This window comes from Neolamprologus multifasciatus, chromosome 10 (genome assembly GCF_963576455.1).
Source record: "Neolamprologus multifasciatus chromosome 10, fNeoMul1.2, whole genome shotgun sequence".
Taxonomy (NCBI): domain Eukaryota; kingdom Metazoa; phylum Chordata; class Actinopteri; order Cichliformes; family Cichlidae; genus Neolamprologus; species Neolamprologus multifasciatus.
Genome location: NC_140448.1, coordinates 3,556,041 through 3,575,083, shown reverse-complemented (window position 1 = coordinate 3,575,083; position 19,043 = coordinate 3,556,041). Strand labels below are relative to the sequence as shown.

General features: G+C 45.8%; 1 long non-coding RNA gene across 3 annotated transcripts in view; it reads left to right on the top strand.

Annotated features, from left to right (window-relative positions):
• Nucleotides 1–18,786, top strand: part of LOC146509373 (uncharacterized) — a 50,111-nt gene extending 31,325 nt beyond the window's left edge. For all 3 annotated transcript variants that reach the window (XR_014876628.1, XR_014876629.1, XR_014876627.1), the window contains exons 2-3: nucleotides 2,073–2,145; nucleotides 14,317–18,786. This is a non-coding gene — a long non-coding RNA (uncharacterized LOC146509373). The remainder of the gene's footprint in view (nucleotides 1–2,072; nucleotides 2,146–14,316) is intronic.
• The last annotated feature ends 257 nt before the right edge of the window (nucleotides 18,787–19,043 follow it).

Here is a 19,043-nt window from a genome sequence, read left to right as displayed (position 1 = left end):
ATAACGTGGTTAGCCTACTCAACGTAAATTACACACGAACAACATTAAGCTACTCACGCAGAGAAGAACGGCTGCTGCTGCATCATCATCCTCATCATTTCTGCTACACTGGCAGGGCTAGGGGCCAGGACTCTCCTCTTCGGGTTTTTGGGGGATGTTGCTAACTCCGGGTCGATAACAGGCACCACACCCGCAGTAGATGTGCTCGATGTGAGGTCTCGCAGCAAGCTATCAAATACGGCGCATTTCTCGGCTTTTAAAAAAAACGCTATGCATCGCCAGGTGTTTCATCAGATTCGAGGTGTTACCTCCTTTGACAGTATCACAGTATCAGCTTAAAGCACTTGTTGCAGCTGCTGAGTTTGCATCTTTTGCTGTGAAGTACAGCCAGACTTTGACGCTTCACCTTGGACATTTTTAATCTGTAGCTCTGCTCTAAAAGAACGTACGTACCTGGACCCGCCTACTATCCTCGGAAACGTAAAATGATTGGCTAGAATCTAAAGTGTATCACAGCTCAAGAAAATAAAGCACCGAAATGTGCGCTGCTTTTCGGTCTGGTTACTACCGTTTATGTCAGAAGATACCGGTACCCATCCCTACTCCTTATACTACCGAGTGTCCTGTTTTATGTTTTTTTAATACCTTCCAGCAAAGCCACATGAAGTGTTTTATTTGATGTGTGACGAATTTGATCCAGTGTTTGTGTTTACTGAAAGAGCTCACATGATTTTGATGAATAGCCTTTTAAAACAGAAGCATGTGAACTTTATTTCAATCAGGAGGTGCAGTGCGAGCGTGTCGTCAGTTTGTCATGTATCTAGACGATTTTATTTACTTTGTCAAGAAAAAAGACAAATCTGGCATCGGCACTGAAATCTTAAGCAACCAGCACGCCCGTGGAGTTGACTTTGGAAGGCGATAAGCATTCCTGCTCCGCTCCATATTAGCCCGCAGTTCTCGTGTGTTGGGCAGCCTGCCAGGTAGAGGTTGCTATGGCTTCTAACACCGCCCTTTACACTGCCTAACCCCCCCCAACTCTCCCAGAAGGTGCCAGATTTTGGGAGGGGGCAGGCCACGCTTTGATTTAGACAAAAGATGTCTTTACAGTGTCAGCAGAATACTAACTGGGAATGCTGTGGCTTTCTGGTAGGAAATCATGTGATCTTTCCAGCCAAGGTTTTGTGATGGTGCCAGGCGAGGCAGAGGGAGAGAGAGACTCACACACGGAGGGAGAAAAGGGGAAAACTTTGAATAATCATGCCAGCAAATCATTTTTATACAATTTTTTTTCTCTTCTACTTTGTTTCGGAGAAAATGGCGGACAGCACATCGCTGAACTGAAGCCGTGTTTTCAGTGAGCTCAGTTCAGAAGTGTGCCTCGGTCTTTTCATCATTCCTCCATTTAGCAAAGTAATAAAGCAATGGTCCTAGCACCCACTGCGCATCGCTCACACCTAAGTAGAAAGTGTGGAGACAGAAAGATAGAAACATAAAGTCTGACAGAATAGTAGAGACGTAGGTAAGTGGCGTTTTCTGTTCTCTTATTCCAGGTTTTCCTTTGTCGCACTGCGGCCGTAGGAATATTCTGTTGTTTGTGGCTCTGTGGCACTGGCACAGTTAATGGTAGCTGACCGTGGCATGCTTGATTACACTGGCATCCCTCTCAGGCTCTGCTCTCTGCGGTCTTGACTAAGTTGAGCTGAGCTCTCACCGCAGCCACATTGCTGTTGGCCAGGAGGAGGACCGCTCTGGCAATTCTGTGGGCTAGTTTGGGATACAAGTCCACAGCAGATTGTTATTATTATGGATTTAATTTTGTAGCTGGGAACTGCAGAGACATATGACACTCCCAAACTGAGGCACAGAAACTTACCGATACACACATTTGTTTGTGTTTTTCTTCTTTCCCGTGTGGATGTGATGTTGTCAGAACAGTTACCGACATCTAGCTGTGAACCTTTTTCTTTTCTCACAATGATAACAGTCATTGTTAAAAGTGAAGCTGCAGGTCCCGGCAGATGCAAAGCATTGTGTGGTATTTAAAAGCAATTCTCTTTTCCTGTTTTTAGAAAAATAAATGGCCACCGTAGCGAACCCACCGGCCCAGCGACGCATCCTCAGAGCAAGACGCAGCCACGATGGGTAAGTTACCACAATGCTGTCGCCGTCCGTTTGATGAACTTTGATCGTGTGGGGCGAATGTCTTGCTGCTAGCTGCGGTGCATTCACTGGCACTGCCGTGATCTGCGTGAACGCCAGTGTTCGGCACTCGCGTCCTGCTTTTTTACACCTGTGTTGCTATAGCGAGACAGTTTTAGCCCTTTATTGAATTATTTTGCTACTTTGGCCATAACCATTTGGCACAAACCCGTAGATCCGATCTTGTGGCAAATCTGACAGCACAAGCTCGCCTCTGTGGGTCTTTGTCATCGTGGTGTGATCGTCGTGCTCGAACCTTTTTTTTCTTTAATAATTTAGGTTTTAAACTGCTTCATATATTAATATCAATCTTCAAGCGTAAACCTGAAATGTGGTGATAGTGATGAGACAGTTTGGCTTGAGGATGACTTTATTCACCCTAGTTGAAAATGTGTGCATCCGGGTTGAGGTAGTAGGTTGTATGGTTTAGAATTACACCCTGGGAGTTAACTGTACAACCTTCTAGCTTTCCTTGGAGTACACGTATGACATCAGTTTGCTGAACATGCAGCACCTCTGAAGTGATGCTTATCTTTAGAATAATGTAACTCAGGCTCACATGTGGTTTTTGTTTCATGGTGGGCCTGCCAGCTCACTACGGCCCTGCTACAGCTCTAGTTAGAACACATTGTACTCAGGCTTACTGCTTTTCTTCATCTGCCTTTTAAGTTCTAACATATTCAATCCTGATAAAAGATGTTAGCAGTTGCTCCAGTTATAAACAGTTGTGAAATTCAGTACGAGTTAAACAGGGTGCTAAAAAATAAAAAATGTGCCATATTGTCTTATTTTGAAGTGCTTTCTAGGTGTAATTGTGTGGTGGAACCTATTTCACACGGTGATCGCCTCGTGTTTCATCTTCGCTTCATTTTTGCAGCCTAGTGTTACACGTCGGCCTTTTTCTTCAACGCGGCCGCGGCGTCTTTCTAATGCGTGCTGCGTGCCAAATATTATGATACACAGAAGGTTCGCTGTAAACACAAAGTATAAAATATAATAATCAGACTTGTTATATTTAGCAGATCCTCTGCGATTGTCATTTGCACACATATTTTGCACAGCTGACTCAGGTTAGGTCTAATTGACACACCTAACACTTCCTAAAACTGTCTACCCAACGCAGCCCGACTGTATTATTGCAGTTGGATGTTTATAGGTTGTTGCCAAGTCTTGTGATACATTGTCCACAGTTCCATACTATGTGCATTTGTGATATGAGGTCCAGTTTCAGGTTGAAGCTTGCCTCAGCGACACTAGAGTCTCTGTTTACTGTGGACTTGTCCACTGACTGACTGCGTCAGACTACATCTGTGTCTGGCTTTCAGCCACAGCTTGTAAAATGACTCCAAAGCACCACACAGGAGAAAAACGGCCTGGCGAATCAGCTTGAGATTGTTACTCTTCAGGGCGGTTTGATGTAAGCAAGCTGCCTGCTCGAGCTGCAGCTTTGTTGTAAATTCTGCTGTAGTTCTTCATCGTTGTCATAGTGAGTTTTTTTTATTGATGACACAGATTTTACAATGTTTGGGGCTGAAGCTGAGCAGGCTGCCCTTCTGCAACCTTTGTCATTTATCCAACGAGCTTGTATCTTTTTATTGTTTGATGCTCAGAGTTTCCATTGGATTGCGCTCATGCTTAGCCAGATATGCTGTTCCACTCTGAATTTCTTTGGCTGAAGGATTGTCTGCAAAGTTAGCCTGTGAACAGTTGTGGGAAAACCCCTTACCTGTTTCCTATCAGTGCAGCTATTGAATGGAATTAATTGGCTATTTTTAGATCATCAGTAATTAAATCTGGAGTGAAACTAACGCCGTCGAAATCCAGCGATCCTTGTCAGCATCGCATGGCCGGTAGAGTCACTGTCATCAAACAGGTTTCTGTGTGGGAATATGATCCTGGTAAATCCCTGGAAACCAAAGAAGGCCTTTTATCTTCCATTTTGTAATCCCACTGTCAGGAAGATCATGCCTCCTTATTCAGCTACACACCACCGGGTTTCACATTGCTGCTGTTCTGACCCACTCACAGGAAGAAGAGTCAGAAGAAGTGTTGAAAAGTGGACAGTGTGCTGAGGGCATCTCATGCCAGTCAGCTTGGAACGAAGAGTTCGTTCAGGCAGCACCGAATGTAGCTTCTTTACTTTGTTTCCTTCGTCTTTAGCTCTTACAACTTTAACAGAGGATGCAGGATCAAGATGTGCCCCACTAGTGTTTATTTCAAGAGCTTTCCTCACCTCTGAACCTCAGTCGTTCCTCCAGATGTGTCGAGGAAAGCGTTGCTGCTGAGAATCATGCTGCCTCAGCACTCTTCTGTCCAGCTGGTCATTGGTTCCAGCTGGGCCTTCATTTATGGGATGGTTAAACAAATAAATTATGGGATTAGATAGGTCGCTGATTTATTTATTTTTTCTGTCCCCACTGCTGTAACAGCCCCTTTGAGAAGTACGCTGGCGAGCAACTTCAAGGTTCTTCGGATGACTTTAAGAATTAATAAAATAGAGATCGCCTTGATTGAATTTGGTGTGCTGCAGTCCAAATAATGTACAGCAGGAAGAGCTGGCAGCACTGCGCAGACAGCCAATCACGGAGCATCACATTTGCTCTACATTTCATCAGTGAAGGCAGCCAGAAACCTAAAGAGTGCATGTATTAGACCAGCAATAAGGAAAGTTGCTGAAACCTAGAATAATTCATTTTGGATGATTTTTCTTCTTCTTTGGCCAGTTTATAGCTGTTTCCTGTTGCATGTGTTCAGCTAAACGCTGCTGCTCTTTAAAGCTCCATGTGAAGATAAATCTCACTGAGCTCGAAACAAAAATAAACAGTCCCTAAAGTGAATTTATGTTACCGCCTGTGGAGTGGATGCGGTGTTTACATTGCGATCAGATTGCAGATTGTCCTGCATTTTTGTTTCGACGTCAGAGAAACTGTATATTCAAAGCGAGTGACCCATCGCACGAGGCTAATACACTTTGTGATACTCAAAGTTCTGCGAGGCGTTTAGTTGTGTTGTAGACGGTGACACTCGGGCGCAAAACACTGGAAAATCAGCCAACTGCTGCTTACATCTGTAATCTCTCCGAGAGCAGAGATTGGCTTCTTGCTTTTGACGTCACCAATGGGTGGAAACCTTGGTAACAAATCGTCTGAGACCAGAACGCTGTCGGTTCTGGCCACAACGCTACCCTAGCTCCCCGACTCATAAAATCTCACTTCCCTATAAAAATGAGCAGCCTCGAGCACCATTTCTTCCCAAGGAAACATATTCCCTTAATGCATTCGGGTTAATGGCAAATGAATAATCATAACTACTTTCACCCGCCCCCCAAACACACACAGACACACACACAGACACATGGGGGTGGGGTGTCATCGATCTGTCTGGAGTGCGCCCCTCTCCGCCTGCTGCATCAGCCACTCTCCCCCTATTGATACGCTCTTGCCCCTTGACCCCTGGGACAGATCGATGCAATTGATTGGAGAAGGGCAGGGACAAGGGCAAGATCTGCTGACGGGCCGACAGCAGTGTGACAAGACATGATCGTCATTAATGTCCCGCTGGCTGGCTGGCTGGCTGGCGAGGTGCTGTGCATCACATATTCCCCGCCGCCCGCTCTCCTCCCCTTCCAGCCTCCATCTTTCTCCTTCACTCCTCTTTCCCTCCTCCTACTCGTGCTGCTCCATGGTCCCAGTCTGTGCTGCTTCAGCTGACTGAGATAACTCCATCAGTGGGATACCTGTCTAATGCTCGCCTGGCATCTGCCAGCGCAGATATGCATCTCCAGGCTGCGTGGAGATATTCTGAGCCGAGTGTAGAAACATGAACGGTGTCATTGCGAGTGTCTGCTGCATAATGTTTGGGCTCATTGTGCGAGCTACTTCCCAATCACAATGGAGCCGATCCTGTTTTCGGTCGCTTTGAAAAGCTGCGTCTTGATGCAATTCAAAGCAAGTGCATCAGAATCTGCTTCATCTCTGTCAAAACAACTTTATGCGTCCTCTGATTGGAGGTGAATCCCATCCTAGTGTTATACACGCACGCCCTGATTCTGAATCGGAGAATATGTCACTGATACACAACAGAAACTCAAACGCATCTGTTTTTTTCACCGTGTTTACTCTCACGGACCAGTTTCATCGCGCTGCGGGATTCTATTTTCCAGTCTAGACTAGAACAGGCGATGTTTGCGTGTATTGTGGAGGGGTGATGGGCAGGATGACTCCAGACTCGGCAGTGACACTGCTGTAATGGAGCTGATTGATCACCTATATGGCCGCCTGCTGGCCCCACTGGCTGTAGCATACAACAAAATCACCCCCACCCCCCGTCTCTGTGTCACCGCCACCATCGCCGAGCCGATCCACAAGGACCAACCATCCCCCATAGACTTCATCCTGGCCACGATTTTGACATTGGCAGCAGGATTTACTTGTGCACCTCTTCGGCGCTTAGCTCGCCACGTTTCTGTGTTTCTGCAGGACGGAGAGGTGCAGACGAATTCGACATCTTTGATGAAGTGACATTTGCCGTGAGAGCCTTTTTCCTGCACTGCAGCAGAGTTGGGAAGCTGATGCTTTCCATTTGAATTAAAGGGCATAATCAATCAATGATAACATTTGCAGACCTCTCTCTCTTTCTCTGGCCCCTCTTTGTGACACAGGGTCGTAACCCTAATCTATCCACGGCGTTGAAGGTGATTAAGGTTTGAGATTAGCGCAAGCTGTCAAGGGCAGATCTGGTTCGGGCTGAATGAGAATGAGTAAAATGTCATATTTTAAAAATGTACTCTCTATGTTTGTCCCTCGGTATCTCAAACAAAGACAAATATGTCACATTTCTTTCTATTGTTGAGGTTTTTAAACATTAAAATGACCAAATGATGCTTTGGCTGCGAACAGTGAAGAATTCTGGCAAACGGTGAAACGGTTTGATGTTTTTGTGACCCTTCGAGTTAATCAGTCTGTATTATGTATATTTCCACACAGACACAGATGTAGTACCGGGCGGCACAGTGACACGTTTCTGTGTTTTGCGTGTGATCATGCAGGATCCAAAGAACATGATCTGAAAACGTAACACTTGACAAGAACGACGAGGAAATTCTTGGACCAGATATTTGCTTTTGTGTCTGACTCAAACAGCCGTGTGCCTTATGCTGCCGCTCGCTGCTGTCGAGCCTCGGTCACAATATTGTGACAGTGACAGTTTGTGTTCGTGCTTGTGCTGACCACATTGCTGTGTGTGTGTCTGTGTGTGTGTGAGAGAGAGAGAGAGCTAAGCAAAGCAGCTGGAGTGTCACTCTGTCTCACTGTTCTGTCTGGTTTTTGGGGTGTGGGGGTCTTGTTAGTTTGTTGCTGCCTGCGTTGTGTGTGTGCAATGCCATTTGTGTGCTCTGTGTCTGAGATGGTAATTTTGTGTCAGTGGCTACCTCTGCTGTGCATGTGTTTGGATGTGACTGTACCAGCTGCACCGATGCTACGAGACAGTGGGGTAGCTACAGTGCATCCTCCACCACGGCCAACCAGTCCACTGCAGTGTGTGTGTGTGTGTGTGTGCTGCTGAAAAAGAGAAGAAATTGATCAGCACAGGGAGGAACGTGTTCACCAGCAAAGGCTGGATGGAGGGTGTGTGTGTGTGTGTGTGTGTGTGAGAGAGAGAGAGAGGGGGGAGAGAAAGAGCGAGGGCTGTCGCTGCAGACTCCTGCTGCAGTATCTCACTTTGGGCAAGCAGCTGCAGACAGGGAGAAACAGACAAGCAGACAGGTACAGACCTGGAGTGATGGGAGGGGATGGGTGGTGGGAGGGGGTGGGGTGGAGATAGTAATAGAAGGTAGGGCTTGGGGTGCAAGGGTCAGATGGGGGAGGGGGGTGAGCGAAAGCAAAGTAGCGGGTTCCGGCGGCGGCGGCAGCTAGAGGGAGCAAATGTTTTGGGGGTTCTCGTTTTAATTTTTTTATATCCCGTTGTTTGTTGGCAACGGCAGCGCGTCGCGTCGGACCTGCGACGGGTGCGAGAGAAGAAGAAAAATAAAAGTAGAGGGTGTAGATAACAGTGTCACGACATGGCTGATGTCCCATCGTCATGAGCAGGTAGGAGGAGAATGAATAGTTGTGGTGGTGGTGTTGGTGCTGTGGAGGGGTGGGGGTTGAGATGCTGAGATGGAGCTGACAATGCAATTGGAAAGGAGGGATGCTCTGCGCTGGGGAGTAGTGGGTGGGGGTGAGGGGTGGGGGAGACGTCCCACCTCACTGACCTGCGTCTGGCTGCAGCTTCCCGCGGACACCTCAGCCTTTACCGGCACCCGCGCCGCCCCCCACCATCTCCCCCTCCTTTCTTCTGCCACTGCCCTTTTTTTTTTTTTTTTTTCCCCCCCCTCTTTCTGTTCTTCATCATCCTCAGCTCAGAGGCGGATAACAAAAGGCGTAGTCGGTGGCAGACAGAAGAGTGAGCACGCGAGGCAACGCGTCGGGTGGCGCGGCGCATTCATTTCCGGAAGCCTCCACTTTGCCTGGCGTTCCCCAGAGAGAAGGAGACAGTCAGAGACATCTATCCGGCTGCTTTTTTTTCCTTCTCCTGGTCTGAGGAGGAGGAGTTGTGGGATGATTGGGAGGAGGGGGGGCGGGGGGAGTCGGGGGGGGGGGGGGGGGCATTCACTGGTGTGTTTGGGTACACGACCGGTGAAAACGATATGGGAATGTTTTCAGTATTGCTTTAGCATTTACTGCAGTTTGGCATTTTTTAAGTGCAGCTAAGGTCTGGATTGTGACTGTTTGGCTCCGGAGCTGCTTTCCAGTTAATTGTCTCGCCGAAGCGCCGTGCCTTTTGACACTGATAACTTATCGCTGTGGCAGCAGAGTTGGGCTGGTAGGTGGTAGAGTCTGGTGTCGAGGGTATTGCAGTGGGAAGTGAAATATGGCAAGGGAGGCAAGTTTTGGTACCTGTGCTGAAGACGAACCCGCCCTTCTCTCGTTCGTACTGCTTTTGTGAAAAGATGTTTTTTCTGGAAATTTCCCCGCATTCTGTGTAATGCTGAGCAGCTCAAAGTGCCGTGCGCTTTTTTTATTTTTTTGGCTTCAGTGTCTAACCGTACCTATCCGTAGGGGCTGCTGTGATGGAAAGCCAGAGGGTGAGGCTGCTGCTGGTGGCTCTCTGCATCCATCAGTCGAGCAGAGTCTGCCAGCCAGGTCCTGGTCCCGCCACCCTGGAAGCGAGAAATTTAGACTGATGATCAGCTGATGCTCTTTAGGACAAAGGCGAGCCCAGCTGCTTGGCTAGGGGGCTTTTCCTTCCTCAGCACAAAGGCTAGTTAGCACAGAGCAGGCAGTGCAGGCTCGTCTGTTTGTCTGAGCCTCTGCTTCTGCTTCTGTCTGGGCACTGCCACGAAGATCATTTAGGTCTGGCCGTCTCCGGCGAAATCCCTGCTTTGTCTTTCTTTGTCATCTCTGCTGCTGCTGTCTGGTGCTTTGTTGTTTTTTTAGTGTATTTAAACATATGCCTGAAAATCTGTCTACCTTTGCAGGTCTTTGTGTGCACAGGAATCAAACCAAGCCGTCGAGAAAAAAAAGTTGTCCGCAGTGGAAGAACGGAGGAACGCTGGAGCATATCTGTGCAGAGCTACTTTGTTTTTTAATTGCAGCCTGTGCCTATAGTTTCAACTATATTTAAACTATAGACACTTTGTAGCTTTCGGTGCCTTTTGATAGAAATTTGGTACGTTTAAGTGGCACTGGTTGACGAAGAGACAGTGTGTGTGTGTGTGTGTGTGCATTTGTGTGTGAGTGAGTAAGAGAGAAAGAAAGGTGTCAGTGCCCTGCAGCTGACTGCGGCTCCTCTGTAGACTCTGTCGTACTTCACCTGCTCCCTGAGACCCTAACTTGTGAGCTCTCTTGATGAAAAATCACGGGTTAGGCTCTTGGGACGCGGGCGGACGGCACAATCGACTTTCTGCCGAATGTTCCACGTGGAATCGGAAAGAATCAGCGGCTGATTTTCTTTTAAAAATGCATGTATGGATGGGACGGTGCAGAGAATGGCTAACACATGGAAAGGAAATAGCTGAGCGCAGTAAAAAAACAGCACATATGTGAAGGGTTTGTTTTGTTGGCTCCTCCGTGACATCGTGTACGAACCCGTTAAGGAAAACTGCAGCACTGATGCGACTGCATCTGCAGGGCTGCGCTTGTTTGGAATTTTTTTTGTTTTTGCCCCCAAAATCATGAAGGACGCCTTTCGTAATGGCGCCAGTACCGCCGCCATTAAAGTGAAAAATACCCATCGATTCTGCACTGGGCTGTCAACCGGCACCGTAATCTCTCTTTGTGTCAACATCTGTGTTTGAATACAATTCTAGTAACACATGATCTGATTAGAGATGACAGGACACCAACCAGTCCAAACCACCACACCCCAGGCTCATGTTGATTAACCCCTGTCACCACCTCCACACAGCCAATAGATCTGATCCTCCATTACCAGAGCAGTCACTCTGAAATTGATAAGTCTAGACGCTGTAGGAGCAAAAGGACTAATGCCACATCTGCTGCTGCTGTTTGGAGCACTGGAGAGCTAAAACACACAAGTTCAAAAACATTTACATTTTTCATAGTTGATAATTTCACGTATCTGCTTCATAAATTGATACATTTCTCAGCCAAATGTCAGAAAATCTTCAAATATTTTACGGTTAGAATATAAATTTTCTACATTAGCCTCAAAATAATTCTAATTATAATTCACTTCTACCTTTTTTTATTTTTAGTTGCACATATGCACATAAGCCAGATACATAAACAAAAAATACTCTAATGACTTTATCTTTCTATATTTAAATGATTTTAAAAGCTCCCGATTGTTCAAATCAGGGGAATTAAAGAAAGATACAATGCAGTATGTGAAATAAAAACCGATGGCCACGCTTTGAAAATGTAGAATCGGGTCAACAGAAATCAAGTTGCTCTCTTCATCTGAATATTTCTGTTGAAATCTGCGATTGTGGTGAGATGAAACGACCAAATTGGTTAATGATCTCAATCAATATTTAAACGGGAGGCGTAGCTCAGCGCAGACAGACATCGTAATTCATTAAGACAGGCTCTTAAAGAGAAAAGGACAAGATTGAATGCTGAATAGAAAATGAAAACACTGGACCCGTCTCTTATAAACACGACTGTAGAAGTGCAATTACAATAAATTAGGTCTGCATAAAAAATTTTTTAAAAAATCGGTTCTTTTCCTTTTGTGCCAGAGAAAGGTGTGAATTCATTTACAATTACAGCTTGACCTGGTTTTTAAACTTTCGGTTTTTCCCAAGACGGCATGCTTTTCTGAAAACCTAATTTCTGCTAAATTACTCGTATTAGGAATACAGTTCAAAACAATTGATTTTCTCTCTAATGCCCTCCTCTCCATCTCTCTCCCAGTCTCCAGTCTTTCTCTCTCCCTAATTATGTTTTTTTTTTTTTTCTCGTCTCCCTATTTGGTTTCATTGCGAACAATGCCGATGCCAACTAATAGTCTGTGCCTGTGCCACAGAGCCCCCAGCAACAGCTGAAGGAGCGCCATGCCCCATGAATACCAAACAGCCAGGCACAGTGCGACAAGTGCTGAGCAGTCAGACGCAGCACAGGCAGAGCGGAGCTGGTGCCCACAAAACAGCCAGACAGTTTTATTAGGGTCTGTCTGACACGCAGCAAAGTCTGGCAGCACACGAGCCCACTGATGAAACAACCCCTCCACCCCTCACCCCCCCCTCCAACAGTAACAAAGCAGCACGCTCAGAGCAATCCGCCAAGGATCCAATAAATATCACCCCGTAAAAATCAGCTCCCAGCTGGTTTGTAACTGCGCTCAATGGGGAATACAAACTTTGTTCAAAGTCAAACTAGTTCTCAATGAGCTACCGCTGAATTGATCTCGATTCTGCCATCACACATCACACACTGCATCGGACGCAGCGGCGAAGACAGGAAGTGTCGTTCAGGAAAATGCTGCTAAAGCTTTAACGCTGTAAAAGTCGTGATTTTATTGAAAGTGAACAGATCCAAGCTGTAGGCATTTTGAGCAGTGCTGAGGGAAAACATTAATATGTTCGTCATTAAAAGTCTTTTATTTTGTCAGTGTCAGTTTTGTTATTACTTATTATTGACGTGTATAAAATGTGACTTTAAAAAATGGGTTAATTTAAAATAAGAGCTCCTGATTCAAATTGTTAAAAACTTTTTTTTAATGAACTCTTAATCAGGTTGCAGTTATAGTAGATCTGAAATTGCCTGTCAAGGTTGCACTATCTAACAGCGAGGGGCAATATTAGCTTTTCTGTTTTAAAAAAACAAAACATTTGTGCACCGTGTTTATGCCGAGCCAATCAAAAGACTTTTCCTGACACAGGATGTTAAATATTACGTTTGGACTGATTAAAGCGAAATAATTGAAATTGCTGCACGGATCAGCAGATCTCGTATATTAATATGTTGCGATGCGCTTTTATCTGCGCTCGTGTTAAACAAACAGCTGTCGGTGTGAGGTTTGTTCTTCTTCAAGGTCCTGCAGGAAACATTGATCCAGACCTTGAATAGGTGGAGATAAACTAAAGACTCCAGCTGATGGCCCGAGTGTGTGTGAGAGATTACGCTCCATTGTTCAGAGGTGGTCATGTAACACACGCCGCCGCCGCAGCTTTAAAAGCAATAAGGCCAGATTAACATTTATTCGGCACGTTAGGATTTGGGCTGGAGCCGACGTGGAAATCAGGTGGATTTTTGTGAATTAGATGCTTGTTTTTGATTTTTGGTTGTTTTCGATTGTCAGGATTTCCTGTTGGAGGATCTCTTATCGCAGCGGGGTGGGGAGGAGGCGCAGGTGGTGGTCGGTGTGTGTGTTTGGGGGTATCAGGTATGCCTGATAGTGGGGCAGTACAGAATGGAGGGGGGGGGGGAGTGTCTGAGTTTCCAGACACTGCGGCAGGAGGCCAGACAGTCACCTAAACGCACACACGTAGAAGTGCGTTAGCGACAAAGCGACACACAAATAATGGAGGAATACGCACGTTTTTGCACGCAGCCTATTCAATTTTGTTTTAATTCAATCAAGGGGTATAAATCACAGCGCCACTTGTAATGTAATTATCCTCACGCACGGAAAGCACAAAAGTTTCTTTATTATTCTCAGGGCGACGGCAGATAAACTCCATTAACTGTTACAGATTACAGTAAGTGCTGCGGGAGGCGCGGCTGTCTGTTGGAAGGACAAGCGATCTGTGCTGAGACTCGAGGATTTTCGCGGCGGGCCTGTGGGCACGGAGCAGGATTGTGGAAAAGTGGGGCCGATGATTAAAAAGCAAACAACAAAGCTCCGAGGGAGCAGACTGACGGCCTGGCGGAGCAGAGGTCTCGGCTTAGCCAATTGGAATGCTCGCAGAGCTGGTTTGTTGCGAGCGTTTGTGCTGTGCGCAGGTCCATTCGAGGGTGTCTCCTGGCCCTGCTCCCTGCTCGGGTCCCGTGTTTTCTCGCCATTCTCTCTCTCTCTCTCTGATCTGCGATTCACTTCGGAGGCGTTGCCAGGGAAACCTGGTATCTGGCTAGCGGCTTGATGGAGTTATTGAACTGTAACTGGCTGGGATAATTACGCTCTGTCTTGCCGGCTGGCTGTCCAGTGGCTGGGACTTGAATGTGACCTATAGCTAGCCGGCGTTGTCACCGCAGGCTAAATGTTTTTAACCCCTCGGCTGCCAGACGTTTGGGCTGTGGTAACTTTGGCACCGATGTCCAGTTTGAGTTTACACTTCCTGGAACTCCTGCTTCTGTAGCCACGTCGTTGCTTTTGCAGCTAAAGATTCAGTTAAGCCTGCGACTGTAACTCCAGCAGACACACGTTCAGCGTGCTTTCTGTTCGTGCTGAAACAGGCCACGACTCGGAATTCCTCATGTGTCCTCAAGTGTATCCACTGATCCCCTGAGCAGGTGGATCCTTAGATAATAAAACAGTTTCTTCAGCATTTGCATGGATGGATTTGTATCTTTCACTACAAAGGGCTTTCACAGACTCTTGTGTAAAAGGTTGGTGGAGTTTCTGTGTCCCCACATTTATGCTAAATTGCTATCATTATCTCTCCTCGTCTAGGAGCCCCGGCAATTGTCTGCCATTCTCCATGCTTTAAGGTAAGACAGATACCACTTGCATCTGCAACACCATCAACAAAATCCTTACTTTTCTAGTCTTATTCAGTCTGATCCGTTATGCCAGCAGACAGCAGCAGATGAGTTTCGTTGTGTGACTGCCTTGTTTTGCTTGCAGTAGACGAGTGAGTCAGTAAAAGTGTCAGACCGCCGTAACAGACGGCCTGCGCGAGATAATTAGCCCGGAGTCATTTGGAAGGCGCTCAGCTCTGCCCAGGTGCCCACTCTGCTCAGAAAGAGACCAGACGACCTTTTACTCAGCTCCGTCCCACTGCAGTCACTTAAAACAGTGATGGATGTTTCCCTTTACTCCCTGCTCCCTACCGGCTCTCGTTCTCCTTTTCCTCTCCCGTGTCACCATTTCCCTCACTTCTGTCCTCTGCTTGCAGCACCTTGTTTGTCCCTTCTCCTCTCCTTGTTTTTCTACCCTCGTCTGCCTCTTACAGCTCCCATTCTCTCTGTTATTCCAAAGCGATGAGAGGGAAGAGGAGGAAGAAAGGTGGGGAAAAGGGGGAAGGGGGGGTTTAAAGTGAAGTGGTGAAGGAGACTTTTTTTTTCCCCTGTCTTTTTTTTTTAATCCTGCCAGTTTGAGAAGAGCAGACTCGAGCCCCCTCGGCTCCTCATTAGTATGCACCGGCTGTCGCTCAGGTGACATGGCCACTGGATTCCATCCCAACTGCAGGAACATCAGCAGCACGGTGGAGAGTGGGATAGCAGGTAAGGACAATGAGAACGGAACGGCGTGGAGGAAAGGAGACGACGAAGGTGGCGGGATGGTGCACGGACTTGTATACGCTGCTGTAATCCAAACCCAGCTTCTTTAATTAAAGCGTCTACCGCTGTGAGCCGAGCCGTGCGAGTCGAGTCATCGTTTGTAAAGCGCATCCACGCAATTCTCCTCGTTAATGAGATATCCCGCACTTCTCTGTACACAGTTTGAACAATTCACGAATTCACGAGCATTAAATGTAGATGTTGGAGCGTCTGCTCTCTCTGCTGATTTTAATAAACACCTCTGTTGATTATGCTGCGTGTGTTTGGTTATTTCGAAATATATTTTTACTCCATGTAAGCAAACAGCGGAGGAATCCTGCAGTTTCCCTCAAAACAGTTTCATTGTTTTCACTTGTGCGATTTTGATTCCCCGTGATATGTAGGATATTGGTTTTGTTGCCAAAGGCAGCAAATAGAGGGGCGTACTACACAAACAGTCGCACTCTGTACGTGTGTGTCAGAGAAGCCAACAATATGAGAGTAAGGAAGGAAAAAAGTGCAAGAAAGAGAGCGTGTGTGTGCATGCATAGGTGTTTGTGTGTGTGTGAAACAGAGACAAACTGTGTGTGTGTTTGGGGAGCAGTGCGGCCAGGCTGCAGATATCATCCATCTCCCTGTCACAGGCCCAAGGGCTGCTGGGAAAGTGGCAGACAGCTCCCTGGCTATGACAACAGAGGCTGCATCCTAATTTTCCGACAGAGAATGCCTGAAAAAAGCTGCGCCTCTCCTCCCTCACCGCCCAGTACGGAAAGCCATTAACCCCTCGATCTGGGAACAAAGCACGGAGCTCGGCCCGGGCCACCGTCGGCTGCGAGTCACATCGGCTCCCATCATCCTGCAGCCGTAACTCCGAGCAGCAACGTTCCGCTTGAACTCGTCTTTCCGAAGCGTTCCGGGCCTGCACAGGTACGGCCGAGCGCGGCGAGGAGCGCGGACCAGCTCTAAAGGTGGATCCGATGAGGAGCTCGCGTTACTGACAGATACTTGATGACAGTGCAGTGATTTAATTTGCGAAGTGCATTTTCAAAATAAAAGAGCTCGTGGCAAAAGCTGTTCTAACTGGATTACATGCTTTCTGCTTAGCCATGACTAATTTTGTTATAAAGCTGTTGTCAGATATTCTATGGCTTTTGTTACACACGCCAGCGCTCTCTAAGTGTTTCTGCAGCTCCTCCCTGGTCCTGGGAGTCAAACACTGGCACCAAGATTAAATCAGGACTCATTAACATGAAGGAAGTGCGTGAACGTTAGTCTTTTTTCCACTCGTGCCGACTTTGGTTTTAAAGTTTCAGCACTTTAAGGAAAACCAAGCATTCAGAGCCGAGTTAAGACGCGCAAATGTTTAATAGATTCCAGGTCTGATGAACATGTGATGACTGAACAAACGTGCTTTGAGTTAAACACACAATAGAAACGTGAAAGAATGTTAGTAAAGCCTTTTTTGTTACATAAGTGCATCGTTTAGTATCCAGTGTGTCTAATGTCTAATTCGATTTTTTTAAGAGTTAAGGTTCATGTATTAATTTACGAGTTTCACTAGAACTTAATGCTAAAATTACACACAGAGCTTATTTAGTTATTTTTCTGCAGACATAATCACATTTGATTCCAGCTCCTAGAATTTCCAATGAACTTGTTTTCTTTGTAAGCAATACAGCACAAAATGAAGTGATTTTTTCTCTCTGAAATTGCACTGCAGGATTTTGCAGTAGGAATTCAGAATTTCAGTAGGAACTAAAAAGTCATATTTAATTTTTCATTAAAAGAAATAAAGCTGAGTGAAGAGTCGATGGTGCCAAATAAATGTAATATTTTCCATGAAGACAGAAGATGGTAGTAAGCAGTGCAACAGAGAGTTTAATCTTGTCCGAGATCAGGGCTGATAGGGGAACGTGCTGTAAAGAGCTCGAATTGATGAATTGATGATCAAAGACGCGAGGACGAGGCCTGCTTTAGATCTTTGATCGCTGCTAACAAATCAGCGGAACGCAGCGTCGGGATCAAACGTGTTCGGTACCGAACAAAGACTGCACGTGTTGGGTGGGAGGCAGAGCGTGTTAGCCAGGTACTGCAGGGCACACAGAGGAGTCGCCCTCTCCTGCATTCTTATGTGTCACAACTTGCTCAGTGCGTTTGCAGGCAGATGTAACTCATACAGATAGTGAGTGATGTTAAAGAAAAACACTAATATATGTGTTCGGTGACATTTACCAGTTTGTACTTCGTGTAGTAATGAAGTGCTCATTTATACTCTGGACAAACTCTACTGGCTGATGAAAGCCAGCAGCTGCAGCTGGAAGCTCAGGAAGAAATCTGGCACGGTAAGTGGCCCTGCAAGGTCTGAAACACATTTATTGATCATTTTAGATTTATTTCCTGATAATTTTTTTTATCATTTTAACATCTTCTGAGTGTGTGAAACAGCACACACATAAATGCACTTAAAAAAGCCATAACATCATCTTGGAAACACATTATTATTTTGTTAATGATTCACTTATTAAGTAAATTTTAGGGTAAAATAAATCTCTGGTTCTTTATTAATAAACGATAAAAACCAGCACAGGTAAAAAGATTTCCTTCTCGGCAGAGATGCTGCATTCAGGTCTTAAGGGTTAAGTAGTAAATCAGAGCTTCGTGCTTTTGGGTCATAAATGCTTCATGGGAAATGAGTTTCAGTCATACATGTCGATTGCGCCTCCCGAGTGTCAGCAACTATGAAATATGGTAAGTGGGGGGAGCGAAGTGATACATCCACCTAAAATAAACCCAAAGAACTGCGTGACCTCTGTTTCTCTCTCTGCTTTTTTTCCTGACATGAAAAAAGACAAAAACACGAGCGCATTGAGCTTTCTGGATTTGTCATTTGTGGTTTACATTTCTATGTTTGGCTCGCTGTAAAACATGAACTCCCTAATCAAGCGCACATGTGAAGGAGCTTACTTTACACACAGCTGCAATCGCCGCGTCACTGCAGCCTCACAGCAGCTTTTATTCCGACCGGCCATCTCCTCAGTCACGGGTGAAGTGGATGTCGCTTCGTGCGCAGCGCTCCTCTGCATGTGCGCGATGCTGATCGGGTCACAGGTCGGAAAAGCTGAGCCTGGGAATCCGAGGCCCGCTCAGCGCGAACGCAACTTTGATTTGTGATGATGAGTCACACAAACATGCTTGTACATGCGATCGCTATCTGCTGACTGTGTGTGGAAGTGGCCTCGGGGATTCTCACAGTCAGACTGAGGGGTTAAAAAATTCTCAGATGTTGCTGATGAGGTCGGAAACACACAAACTATATTTGCAAAACTATATTCATGAGCGTCTCTGCTCAGATGACGAATCCACCCACTTTATGGTGGTAGGAGGACTGAGTAATAGTAAGCGATGATGCAGCAATTCAGGCGACTTATTTCCACAGAAGATACACAGCGCACAAACAAACAAACAATAATTTACGATATTTTATTTTTTTTTTAAATCTAATATTATGATTGAAAGGACATCCAATGATCACAACTGAAAAGGTGGAATTTCCTTTGCATGAAAACGAACCTAAATCTTTTAGCTTTACTCGTGTAAAACACACTGACGGATAAATTAAAATGACGCACAGTTTCTAACAAGCAAAAATTATGATTTTTTTTTTTTTTAAGTCAGGCGATCAAATAAATGCAGCAGAGTAAACAACAACATCTTATTCTGAAAAAGTTTGTTTGCAGTTTTCTGATGGTTTTCAGTTTTTGTGTATTGTTTCCAAAGTGACTGCTCAGACTCTTTTTATTTATTTTTATTATTATTTTTATTTACACAGTTATTTCCCCCCTTAAGGACCAGAATTACAAAACTCCTGTAAACAATATAATTATTGCCACAATCACTGGAAAACACCGTTTCAAATCT